We start from the raw sequence: 11,905 nt of genomic DNA on the forward strand, positions 1-11,905 counted from the left end.
ACTAGGGGGCAGGAATTCTAGCTTGATTTCCAGTGACCCTGGTCTATTAAAGTAGGGGGCACTGCAAGGGAAGCAAAAAGAAAATGCAACATGTTATTGCTGTGTCATTTTAGTTAAAGTTATTTTTATATCATCAGTGCACATGTGATGCACAAGTTATTTTTTGTTTCCTAATTATACAGTGAAAAAATACCATTGTCATTTTCTATAGCCTGACTTTTTGTGTTCTGACTAGAATGGCTCTACAATGTGTCTGTGTTCATGTGTGTTTGTGCTGTAATTATAAATATAACACATAAGTCAAAGACTTTGTACCTGACTAATCAAGGCACCCCTCGAGTCCTCTGTGGATGTGAAGCCCATGCTCCTTTAATGCAGTCACCAAAGCCACAGGAGAGACCAGTAGGTTATGAATATGAATGGGAACTAAGGAAGAAGTACACAGAATATACTGATGTGAGTTTGTGTTTCAAACAAAAGAAGTTAAATAAAGCAGTTATGAGTACAATGGAGGCAGCTAGGAGGGTGAAAATAGGAATTGATATGGAGGTCTGGAAAGAGGAACATCCAAAGGGTCTGGAAAATATTTTAAAAGACTTGAATTGGCTGGTGGTGTGGGGGAGACTGTCAGATAGACATATATTAAATAGGCAAATAAGCATCTAAGACTAGAGACTGTAGGCAACTGGAAAAAAAATGAAAATATTTTTTTGTCAGCGTAGGCTGAAAGGAAGTGGAAGGAGTAAGTGCAACTTCAGGGTTCCAGGGTTGGCTGCCTGCTCATGAGCTCCAAGTGTATTATGGTTGTTTTATTGTTATATGGAGTTATTGTTGACTTTTTTGTTTCTATCACTGACCTTGGAAATGATAACCTATGACTGCAACACACAACTGAACTTTGGATTATATCAAAAAGAGACTTTTAACTCCCCTCCTGCTGATTCGGACTGGCTGCCTGAGATCTTCAGAGATGACAATGGAGTCTCCAGAAGGTGACACAGAAAGCAAGGCAAAAACTGAAACATTAGCCTCACAGTGTCTTCGTTTACCAAGCATCTTCCTTCTCCAGTGTACAGTCTCTCGACAACAAGCTGGACGAGCTGTGAGCCATTTCACCAGAGGCCTGGCTCCCAACACAGATCCCCAACCAAGGTTATCTTTCCCTGGCTGAATTCTTCTCTGTCTCACCAAGAAGATAGAATGAAGGAAACTGGAGAATTAAGATGTGATGGCTTGTGCTTTTTATAAATAAGAGGTGTTGTAATCAGGAGCACCAATCTGTGTGTGACACTCCTGATATCTATGCAAAAGGACGAAGGTCCAAGCCTTTAGAGTCCTGTCTTGCTATATGGTTGTGTGACCTGAAACGAAGACTGGACTCCTTTGGTACTGTGTCTCTCCGGAAAATCCTTGGGTACCGTTGGTTTGACTTTGTGACTTTGTGTCGAGTGAGCAGTTGCTCATGGAGTCCCGAATGAGGCACATTACCTGCATTGTGAGGGAGCGTTAGTTACGGCACTATGGCCATGTGGCACGTTTCCCCGAGGGTGATCCAGCTCGTAAGATTCTCATTGTTGGGGACCCGAGCGGCTGGACCAGGCCAAGGGGTTGTCCACGTAACACCTGGCTGCAGTAGATGGAAGGTCATTTCTGGAGAGTGGGACTGGACTGTGTGTCTGCCTGGAGGGTTGCCAACTGGGATCCCGAGCTGTTTCGTCATGTAGTGGGTGAGGCAACGCACTGTACCAGTGCATGCTTCCCAACTTGACTTGGAAGTCCAAAGATAATAAGACTCTTTTCTCTTTCTGCTTATCGGCTATTGAGTTTATTTCTGTGTTATGTTGTCTCTTCTGTTTTCCCTGGGAACTCAATGCAGTTATCATCACGGCTATTTTCGTCCTCCCCCAGGCATACTTTAATGTAGCTCTATTGTATGAAGTACTTAGCAAACAACAGTTCAGACATCCTGATGCTGTGCTGACTGTGGTTGGGGACTTCAACATGAACCTTAAAAAAGTTTTGCCCAATTTTCACCAACATGTGAAGTGCTCAACTAGTGGGGAGGGAAATTTCGATTATTGCTATACGCAATTCAGATTTCCATGTCTCCACTTGGGAAATCTGATCATTCAACCATATTTCTACTACCAAAATAAAAACAAAAGATTACACGTGAAGTAGTAGTGACATGAAGGGTCAAGGGATGGCATGCTATAAGATGTCTTTGCTGACGTCATCTAGGACATGTTCGAATCCAGCTCCAGTGATGTTGAAGCGTTTATGGAAGTGCTGATGAGATTCATAGCAAATATTTTCCAATCAGTTACTGTATGTAGCTTTCCTAATCAGAATCCGGCTAACAGACTCATGCTGGCAACGCTGCATATAACTCTGGTCTTGCATCGGGAAACATGTAGGAATGCAAGGTGGTGTCATAAAGAATTAGACAGATGGTGAAGCAGACAAAACAGTAATACAAGGATATGGTGGAGGAGAGGATGGACAAGAGTGACTCCAGACACTTGTGGCAAAGTGTCAGGACCATCAAGGACTAAAGGAGCTGACCCCCTACTCTGGCGTATACAGACACTACTGTAGCTCAGGAGCTGAACTTATAAGCAAGCTGTATTTAAATGTTCTGGAACTTCTTCCAGAAATTTGGTCTTCAGTGCACCCACATGCAAATCATATCATGGATGTGCCAGCTAGGCCAAGTTCTAGCACTAGTCCTAACAAGAACTCAAAGGGAGCTAAAATGGATGGTGGAGGATTATTATTATTTTTTATTATAACATTTTAAGATTAATATGTGTTTTTGGACGAAATTATAAAATATTAATATTTTCCCAATTTGACCTTGAAATCAGAAAGATTTTTTATTTATCTCCAACTAAACTGTTTTCTTTGCAAATAATTTAGCTACAAATATAATGTTTGTATTAGCAACCTCTTCTTATTCACACTGACAAATCTATCAATGATACACTCACTATCACTCACAACCAAGCAGTTCAGAGTCACCAGTCAACTTAAAATCATGACTTTGGATGATGAGAAGAAACCAGAAATTTGGCTAAAGACTGACTTGAAAACACAGGGTCCAAGTAGTTTCAGCTAGTAATGTCACCCCCCGTGCCACCGATTCATGTTCAGTACTTAAAATATTGAGTAGTTATGGTGACTCATTCATCTGTTATCCCAACCACATTTATTTATTCTCTGGTCATGATAGTTCTTCTCCCTGCTACAGTTTGCCCCGGGCAGGGTGAATCGCTAGAAGGGTATACCATTCCAAAGGGTAAATGAGGACACCAGATGGTTCAGAGGAACGGTTGTCAGCTTTAATCTGCACTGTTCTAGTAATATTGGTCCTTCACAGTGCTCTAAAAAAGTTGTCATGTGGAACAAAGATTCTGACATTTCAAATTTGGTGATTTATTTGCTATTCACTAGGTAAGACTGTTAATGTAAACAGCTATTTCAGTATTTGAGCTATCAAAAGGGAATCATTCAGTCATTCATTTTTTAACAATTCCTGCAGTAATCATGCATATATTTTAGCAAAAACAAATCCTGTTCATGTAATCACAATGTATTTACGTTCGTACATATCAACAACAACAGTAAACACGTTGTCTCATCTGTGTGTCCCAGTCTTTCCACCCTCCATTCTTTCATTTCCAAATTCAATTCATTAGCATCTTCCATCTCTTCTTGACTGCAGCAAATCCCCACTTGTCAATATCACTGTTAACTCATCCCATTACCTCATTCGACACCTAAAATTGAACCCAATTTCTCTTTCTTTAAGATACAATGTACAGGATCAATTCTCCCTTTATGTTTCAACTTCCCAGTTGTGCCCAACCTGTTAGAAACCAAAGTCAGTCTTTCATTTAGCTTCTCTGTCCCCTTGCCAGTGTTAATTCACAGGACTAAAGTACCAAAACATAAACTGCATGAAAAGATTCCCAAATATCTGTCCATGAATCCCGTACCCATCCACACTTTCAAAAGACATGTCTGAGGAACGATTTCCTCATACATGTCGTTTTTCTCCTCCTTACACTCTTGACATGGATGTGTTTTAGTCTTTGTGAGCCTGTACTTGACAATATCCTTTTCAATTTAAATTAACCTGTGCTATTTTTTCAGAAATACTGTAGGTTTGAGATGGTGCAGCTTGATGTTGTGCATTTATAATAAGTAATGTCTTTGGTTCATCCATCCATTTTTCAACCCGCTGAATCCGAACACAGGGGTCTGCTGGAACCAATCCCACAGGGCACAAGGCAGGAACCAATCCCGGGCAGGGTGCCAACCCACCACAGGACACACACAAACACACCAAGCACACACTAGGGCCAATTTAGAATCACCAATCCACCTAACCTGCATGTTTTTGGACTGTGGGAGGAAACCGGAGCGCCCGGAGGAAACCCACGCAGACACGGGGAGAACATGCAAACTCCACACAGGGAAGACCCGGGAAGCGAACCCAGGACCCCAGGTCTCCCAACTGCGAGGCAGCAGCACTACCCACTGCGCCACGATGCCGCCCTCTTTGGTTCATTTGTTTTTTAAAAGAAACCTATAGCATTTTCACAATAGGCAATAGGAAACAAACTAAATCAAGCTTGTCATGTTAAAAAGCTTATCAAATTCTGTAAATCAGACCAATGTGACACTTGCCATATTAGAACATTAGAACACCTGTGATGAGAACAGACCATCCAAACCAACAAGTTCCTCGATTCTGTTCACCTAATTTCTCCAAAATATCATCAAGTTGAGTTTATACACGAAGGTAGTGATGGTATAGTGAACAAAATGATAATCTTCATTCAACCATAGTATATAGTTATTCATTTCTGCTTACATACAACACATAATATTGCAAACATTACAACATTGTTAACTTTTCTGATCTGCTACTTCCACCAAGTTGTCTTAACACTGTAACTCAGTTCTCAAACTTAATTCATATCTTGCTGTTGCAGTATTAGAAGGCTAAAACAAAGGCATTGTCTTAGTTTAATTGAAGGATGTCACAAATATTTGACCATATACTTGTAGTGTTTGTGCATTAACTTGTAACAACCAGAACTCTTTCATTGTTAGCACAATCTAGACAGGAACAGGCCATTCAGCCTAGCAAAGCTCACCAGTCCCATCCACTTAATTTTTCTAAAATAACATCAAGTCTAATCTTGAAAATCCCTGAAGTCCTTCTCTCTGCCACACTACTTGGTAACCTATTCCGTGTTTATATGGTTCTCTGTGTAAAACAAACAAGTACTTCCTAAAGTTTGGGTGAAATTTACCTTTAACAAATTTCTGTGTCCCCGTGTTCTTGATGAACTCATTTTAAAGTAACAGTCCAGATCCATTGTACTAATTTCCTCAATCATGTCTCCACTTAATCTCCATTTGTTTAAACTGAAGAGGTTGCCTTTTAATCTTTCCTCACATCTGTCCCCTGCAGTCCTGGAATCAGTCTAGTCACTCTTCTCTGGACATAGTTATGTCTGTAAATTATCTTAACTTTGGGTGGCACTATGTTTAATGGTGCTGAACTCACAACTCTGGGACATTGGGTTCAGTTTGCACAATTTCTATTCCGACATCCTAAAGGTTAAATGAAGGCTACAAATTGGCCCTGAATGAGTGCATCTTAATTTTGCCTGTGACAGACTGGCACTCCATCCAAAGCTGATTCCTTTTTGTGCCTGCTGCTGCTGGGATAGGCTTAGATTCTAGTGGAACCTGGAATTAAGTGAGTTCAGGAAAAGGAGGAACAAATAATCAAATGTCATCTGGTGACATGGGTGAAAAATCCATTTTGGGCTAGATCTTTAAAAGAAACCTGTAAAAGAAAGCATCAACAAAACAAGAGAAGAGTAAGGGTACCACATGGTAACCATGTTTAATTGTCTTTGGAAAAGGTAGAAGTAAAGAGCCAGAGTGTCGGACAATACCATTTTGCCTTCTATGTTGGTCTTTCAAAATAACCAGCATTTCCTGTAGATATGGCTCTTTAAAGGGGATAACCAGAAATGGTGGGCTTAAAATAAAGTTACTGTCCTTATGGGTTGTAATCTTTGGTCTGAGATGGGAGGAGGAAACTTCTTACTGTGTTATGTCGAAATCCTTCATCTGTGCCTCCTTGTAGTGAGTCCCTGTAAGAGACATGCTATATTCAGGCATTTGATTTCACATTAACTTGTACTCTTGTCAGAGTGGAAGAAACACATTTCCAAATGATTTGGAGTAAATGAGAATGGCATGATTGGTCTACGCATGGCTTGTAGAGTTAGGAACGTTTATTCTATGTTTGAGGATTTGGCTTACAGTTGCAAAAGTTTGTAACTGACACGCAGACATACTGTATAGTCAGTAATAGTTTTCCAAAGACTCTTTATTGTGGATTTATAATTTATCGGGTTAAACACAGGCACACTCCTTTTTGGTGCCCTTTCTTGATTCGAATTCTAGCTGACTTTTGAATAACTGGAAGGATGGGAAGGATGCAAGTAAGCTGGGCAGAGCTATACCCGAGCTTCAGCCAGTCCAACACTGAACACATGTAACACTGGCAATGATTTTAGAGCAAATTTAACAAATTGTAAGAAGATGTTCCCGTCATGTGCAGTGCACAAATATAAACTCATTTACCCGATGTTTTTGTAAACAAAAATGGAACAGTAGTGCTTTTGAAAGCCATCACTATCCTTCATAGAATCAGTGCTACTTGTCTTAGAATTTCTTCCTTTGTTTTGTTGTATACCAGCTTCTGGCTACAAAAACTCAAAAGCTGTTTTCTCATATTCAGTACATAATGATATACACAACAAAATCATTTTTCTCCATTATTAGATGCAATAAATTAAGTTGGATATATCAACCACAGCTGCTGAAATAAATGAAGGGCATTCATCGCCAAGTCTTCCACACAAATACTTGCTGCAGTGTCATACAGAACAGATGAGTTGAAACAATGGGCCGGTCAAAATGAAAGTTCACAAGTTCAATCAATGAGTATGGTCTCCTTCTTTCTACCAATAAGCAATGCCAGGCAGCCTCCTGCTTCCTATCACTGTCTGAATTGTTCTTTGTGGAAGCCCATCCCAGCTGCAGAAGTCTGCTAACGTCTTTGTCTCTGCTCGTCCAGATCCACGTTTGGCCATCTGTAAAGCTCAATATTACAACAATTTTCAATGAGGTATTTTCTGTCTGTCAAGCTTTTGAGTCTGCTCAGGCTTAGTGGTACTGTACTTGCCTGTGGGCCAAAGATAAGACATGTAAAATTTGGTTTGCCTTTATGCTGTAATGTCAGTTATACACCTACACCTGCTTTGATTTAGAAGCTTTTCTAAATAAATATACAGTGCCATCAGGGCTTAAAGTTAAAGTTAAATATTACACTTTATCCATCCATTCATCTATGCATTTTTTAACCTGCTTATCTAGTTCAGCGTTGCTGAAAGCCAACAACAAATCTGACCACACTGGCATATGAATGGAGCCACCCTGGGAAAACAGGTAGAGTTTATTTACTTTCTGACAGTACTGTTAAAGCATTACAGATAAATAAAGAGTTGTTAAGTGAAGATGGATACGTTATAATGTAGCCTACACAACAAACAAAAAAAATAAATCAAAATAAACCCATATCTTAAAAGAAAATACGAGTCAGCTCCTAATTAACACACCTAGAAATGGGTTCCCTGCTTGAATCTAAAAGACAGAATTTCTAACTTTTTGGGCATGCGTTCAGTTCTTCTGTCTTTCATCCTTCTACTGCAGGAATACCCCAAACATAAAAACAGAAGGCATAAGGCAACAACCAGTTTACAGTCCACTTTAACCTGAAATGTCCCTGCTTCGATCGGCTTACCATTTTATTGACCCTCTAAGGGTGTTGTTACTACAACTTGAAAGAAATTCACATCTGTGGCATATGCAAACATTTTTATACACACAGACCAGCCAAGTCAGAGCTGCACTTAACCTTATGGCTTATCTTGGTTTATTTGAGACTCACAGCAGATACTGTACATCAAAGGCAACAGGTGGGAGAACATTCAAAATCAAAATGAAATATTAACCCATTAGACTCATAGCCCAGCCCATAATATAGTAGATCTCCCTCATTTCCTTTGCTAACAATTATCCTCCCGTTGGACTGTTCATTAGCATGGGGTCCTCCAATGAGCATGGTGGGCCTAAAATGTCTGCAACGTTGCATTAATATAGATCTGGGGGTTTATAGGTTTGTAATGTTATAATTGTTACATATGTAGAGTGTATTGAAATTCTTACTACCATATATACTCGCGGACTTGATTTTACCATATAATTTCTTGTATTTTATAATGTCGGTCGTATAAGTCAAATGCGGAAAACTCACGCTATTGGCCCAGGAGATTATGATATGCTAGCGCCCACCTGAGAGAGTAACCACGGCGCACACTGCCTTTTTTGTCTATGTCTTGTGCCTACGTGACCACACGGTAATACCCAAACCTTTCCGAAGCAATGTTTGCACTGATTTGTGTTTTTTGTATCTCACACTCTCATACACCTTTATTGTAAGAGGATCCCTTATCTACGATGGAGCATTCGATCAGAAGAAAATATGAAGCTGGTTTTAAAGTAGTGAAAGAAATTGGTAACTGCACTGCTGCAACAAAATTCGATGTGTCTGAGAAAAAATACATATAAGTGTCGTTCTTCTGCCCTCACCATGCATTTGCGTACGTAGTTTTGCAGCGAGCTGAACACTTCTTCAACAAACACCAAAGGCGCTGATGATATTCAGGCATATAATGAAAGTGGCGTGAAACTGTAAAGTAACAAGCAATACCTGTCAGAATTTGTTAACTTAATATACATTTTTCCTTAAAAATGTCTTCAAATTTAATATAAACTACTTTTGTTATGAAATGGCATAAATATTACAAAACAGATTCTTTAGCGCAAATACATTCTGCCGCTTCATATTCAAATGCATAAAAATAGGCCTGAACAATCGTATACATATATATTTACATACGCACTAAACATTTGCCAATTAATAAAAGGAACAACTAAAACTCAAAACAATGTATATACTAATAAAGAAACAAAATACCTACAGATTATGCCTTTACAAGGGCAAATAAACAGCGGATGGAAATGGATGTCTGCCATCTACTTCTCCATGTGCTGCTTGCTTCAAGATGGAGTCTTAATAACAATATAAAACAATACCTAATTTAGCCACTAGAGGTCCCCTATGAACACATTTTAACAGAGGATAGTACAGTCGTGTTTTTGAACGGGCATATAAGTAGGGGTCTGATTCTATGATCGATTTTTCAGGTTTTAAGACCCGACTTATATGCAAGTATATACAGTGCACACAATGAATATCACATTTAAAAATAAAACAAGCCAGGAGGAGATTTTAATTCAGTGGTCACTCGTACATTACATCATGGGATAGTGATATAATGTACAAGTAACTTTCAATGCTGGTGCTATTAAGTGAGGTCAAGACATTAGAAATTTCATGACTGTAACTGCAACACAGTTACTTTTAGGTAGGCCTGAAATTTCTATGGCATAATCTAGAGGTCAGTCCGTGACAGCAGATGAAATCTGAAGTGATTCTGACATTTCAGTCTGGTGTTGAGTGAGGGGTGTTATTTCAGCATGAGTAATATCAACATCTTAAAATCCTAATGCAGCAGCAGTCGAAACATATAATGATCAATGCAGTAACATGCAAAATATAAATAAATGTGATCTTACAATTGCTATAGACTCTCTGAATAGTATGACAGAGTTAATCAATTGCACTTACATATTTAACTTAAGAAAGATAAAATAATACCTCTTGGTTTGGGTGATGTGCTTGCACACAAAGGTGGTGGTGATGAATTGGTGGGGGGAGGGGATAAATTTGGTATACAGTAATCCCTCGCTATATCGCGCTTCGACTTTCGCGGCTTCACTCTATCGCAGATTTTATATGTAAGCATATTTAAATATATATCGCGGATTTTTTGCTGGTTTGCAGATTTCTGCGGACAATGGGTCTTTTAATTTCTGGTACATGCTTCCTCAGTTGGTTTGCCCAGTTGATTTCATACAAGGGACGCTATTGGCAGATGGCTGAGAAGCTACCCAACCAGAGCGCGTATTACCTATTAAATAAAACTCCTCAAATATATTGTGAGCACAGGGGCTGTTTGCACCCCTAGAAGATACGGCCACTCCTCAAAAAACACTGAAAGGTTACCTTCACATTGCTCTCTTCCTTGCTGGGCTTAAATGTGGCTGCTTTGTCAAGTGATATGCTTCCTGCATGGTGCTTCACATACTTAAAAGATCAAACAGCACGTATTGATTTTTGATTGTTTGCCTTTCTCTCTCTCTCTTGCTCTGACATTCTCTGCTCCTGACGGAGGGGGTGTGAGCAGGGGGGCTGTTCGCACCCCTAGACGATACGGACGCTCATCTAAAAATGCTGAAAGATTATCTTCACGTTGCTCCCTTTCTTGCAGCTGGTTTGTCAAGCGACATGCTTCCTGCACGGTGCTTCGCATATTTAAAAGCTCGAACGGCACGTATTGATTTTTAATTGTTTGTTTTTCTCTGTCTCTCTCACTCTCTCTGATATTCTCTGCTCCTGACGGAGGGGGTGTGAGCAGGGGGGCTGTCCGCACCACTAGACGATATGGACGCTCCTCTAAAAAAATGCTGAAAGACTACCTTTACATTGCTCCCTTCCTAGCAGCTGCGTTGTCCGGCAGTGCTTCGCATACTTAAAAGCCAAACAGCCCTATTGATTTCTGATTGTTTGCTTTTCTCTCTCTCTCTCTGACATTCTCTGCTCCTGACGCGCACTCCTTTGAAGAGGAAGATATGTTTGCATTCTTTTAATTGTGAGACAGAACTGTCATCTCTGTCTTGTTATGGAGCACAGTTTAAACTTTTGAAAAAGAGACAAATGTTTGTTTGCAGTGTTTGAACAAAGTTCCTGTCTCTCTACAACCTCCTGTGTTTCTGTGCAAATCTGTGACCCAAGCATGACAATATAAAAATCTATACTAATTAATAAAAGGCAAAGCCCTCACTGACTCACTGACTGACTGACTGACTGACTGACTGACTGATTCACTCATCACTAATTCTCCAACTTCCCGTGTACGTGGAAGGCTCAAATTTGGCAGGCTGATTCCTTACAGCTTACTTACAAAAGTTAGGCAGCTTTCATTTCGAAATTCAATGCGTAATGGTCATAACTGGAACCTCTTTTTTGACAATATACTGTAATGGACGGCAGCTCAATGGCCATGGGAGGCGGAGTTGAGTGTCACGTCATCACGCCTCCCACGTAATCACGTGAAAAGACTGTGAACGCAGTAGGGACAAATGAAGGAAGAGCCTCAAACAGCGAAGAACAAAAAATTCATTAAACAATTGAGAAGGGAGCGAAACAATAAGAAGCGAGTGAGTGAAGCATACAAGCATCTTCATAAGGGAAACAAAGCACGGTGTAAAACGTAAGTTTAAATTAAGTTTATAGAAACGCTCCTGCTGCAGATTGCAATAACATATTCACGAGATAAAAGAACGCAGTAGGGGAGAAATGAAGGAAGAGCCGCAAACAGCGAAGAACAAAAAATTCATTAAACAATTGAGAAGGGAGCGAAACAATAAGAAGCGAGCGAGTGAAGCATACAAGCATCTTCATAAGGGAAACAAAGCACGGTGTAAAACGTAAGTTTAAATTAAGTTTATAGAAACGCTCCCGCTGCGGATTGCAATAACATATTCACGAGATAAAAGTTTAATGAGAAGACACGAGGTATAAACGAACCACACGCCGTAGCGCAACGTTAGGGGCTTCACCTCT

Source organism: Erpetoichthys calabaricus, chromosome 3 (genome assembly GCF_900747795.2).
Source record: "Erpetoichthys calabaricus chromosome 3, fErpCal1.3, whole genome shotgun sequence".
Classification (NCBI taxonomy): domain Eukaryota; kingdom Metazoa; phylum Chordata; class Cladistia; order Polypteriformes; family Polypteridae; genus Erpetoichthys; species Erpetoichthys calabaricus.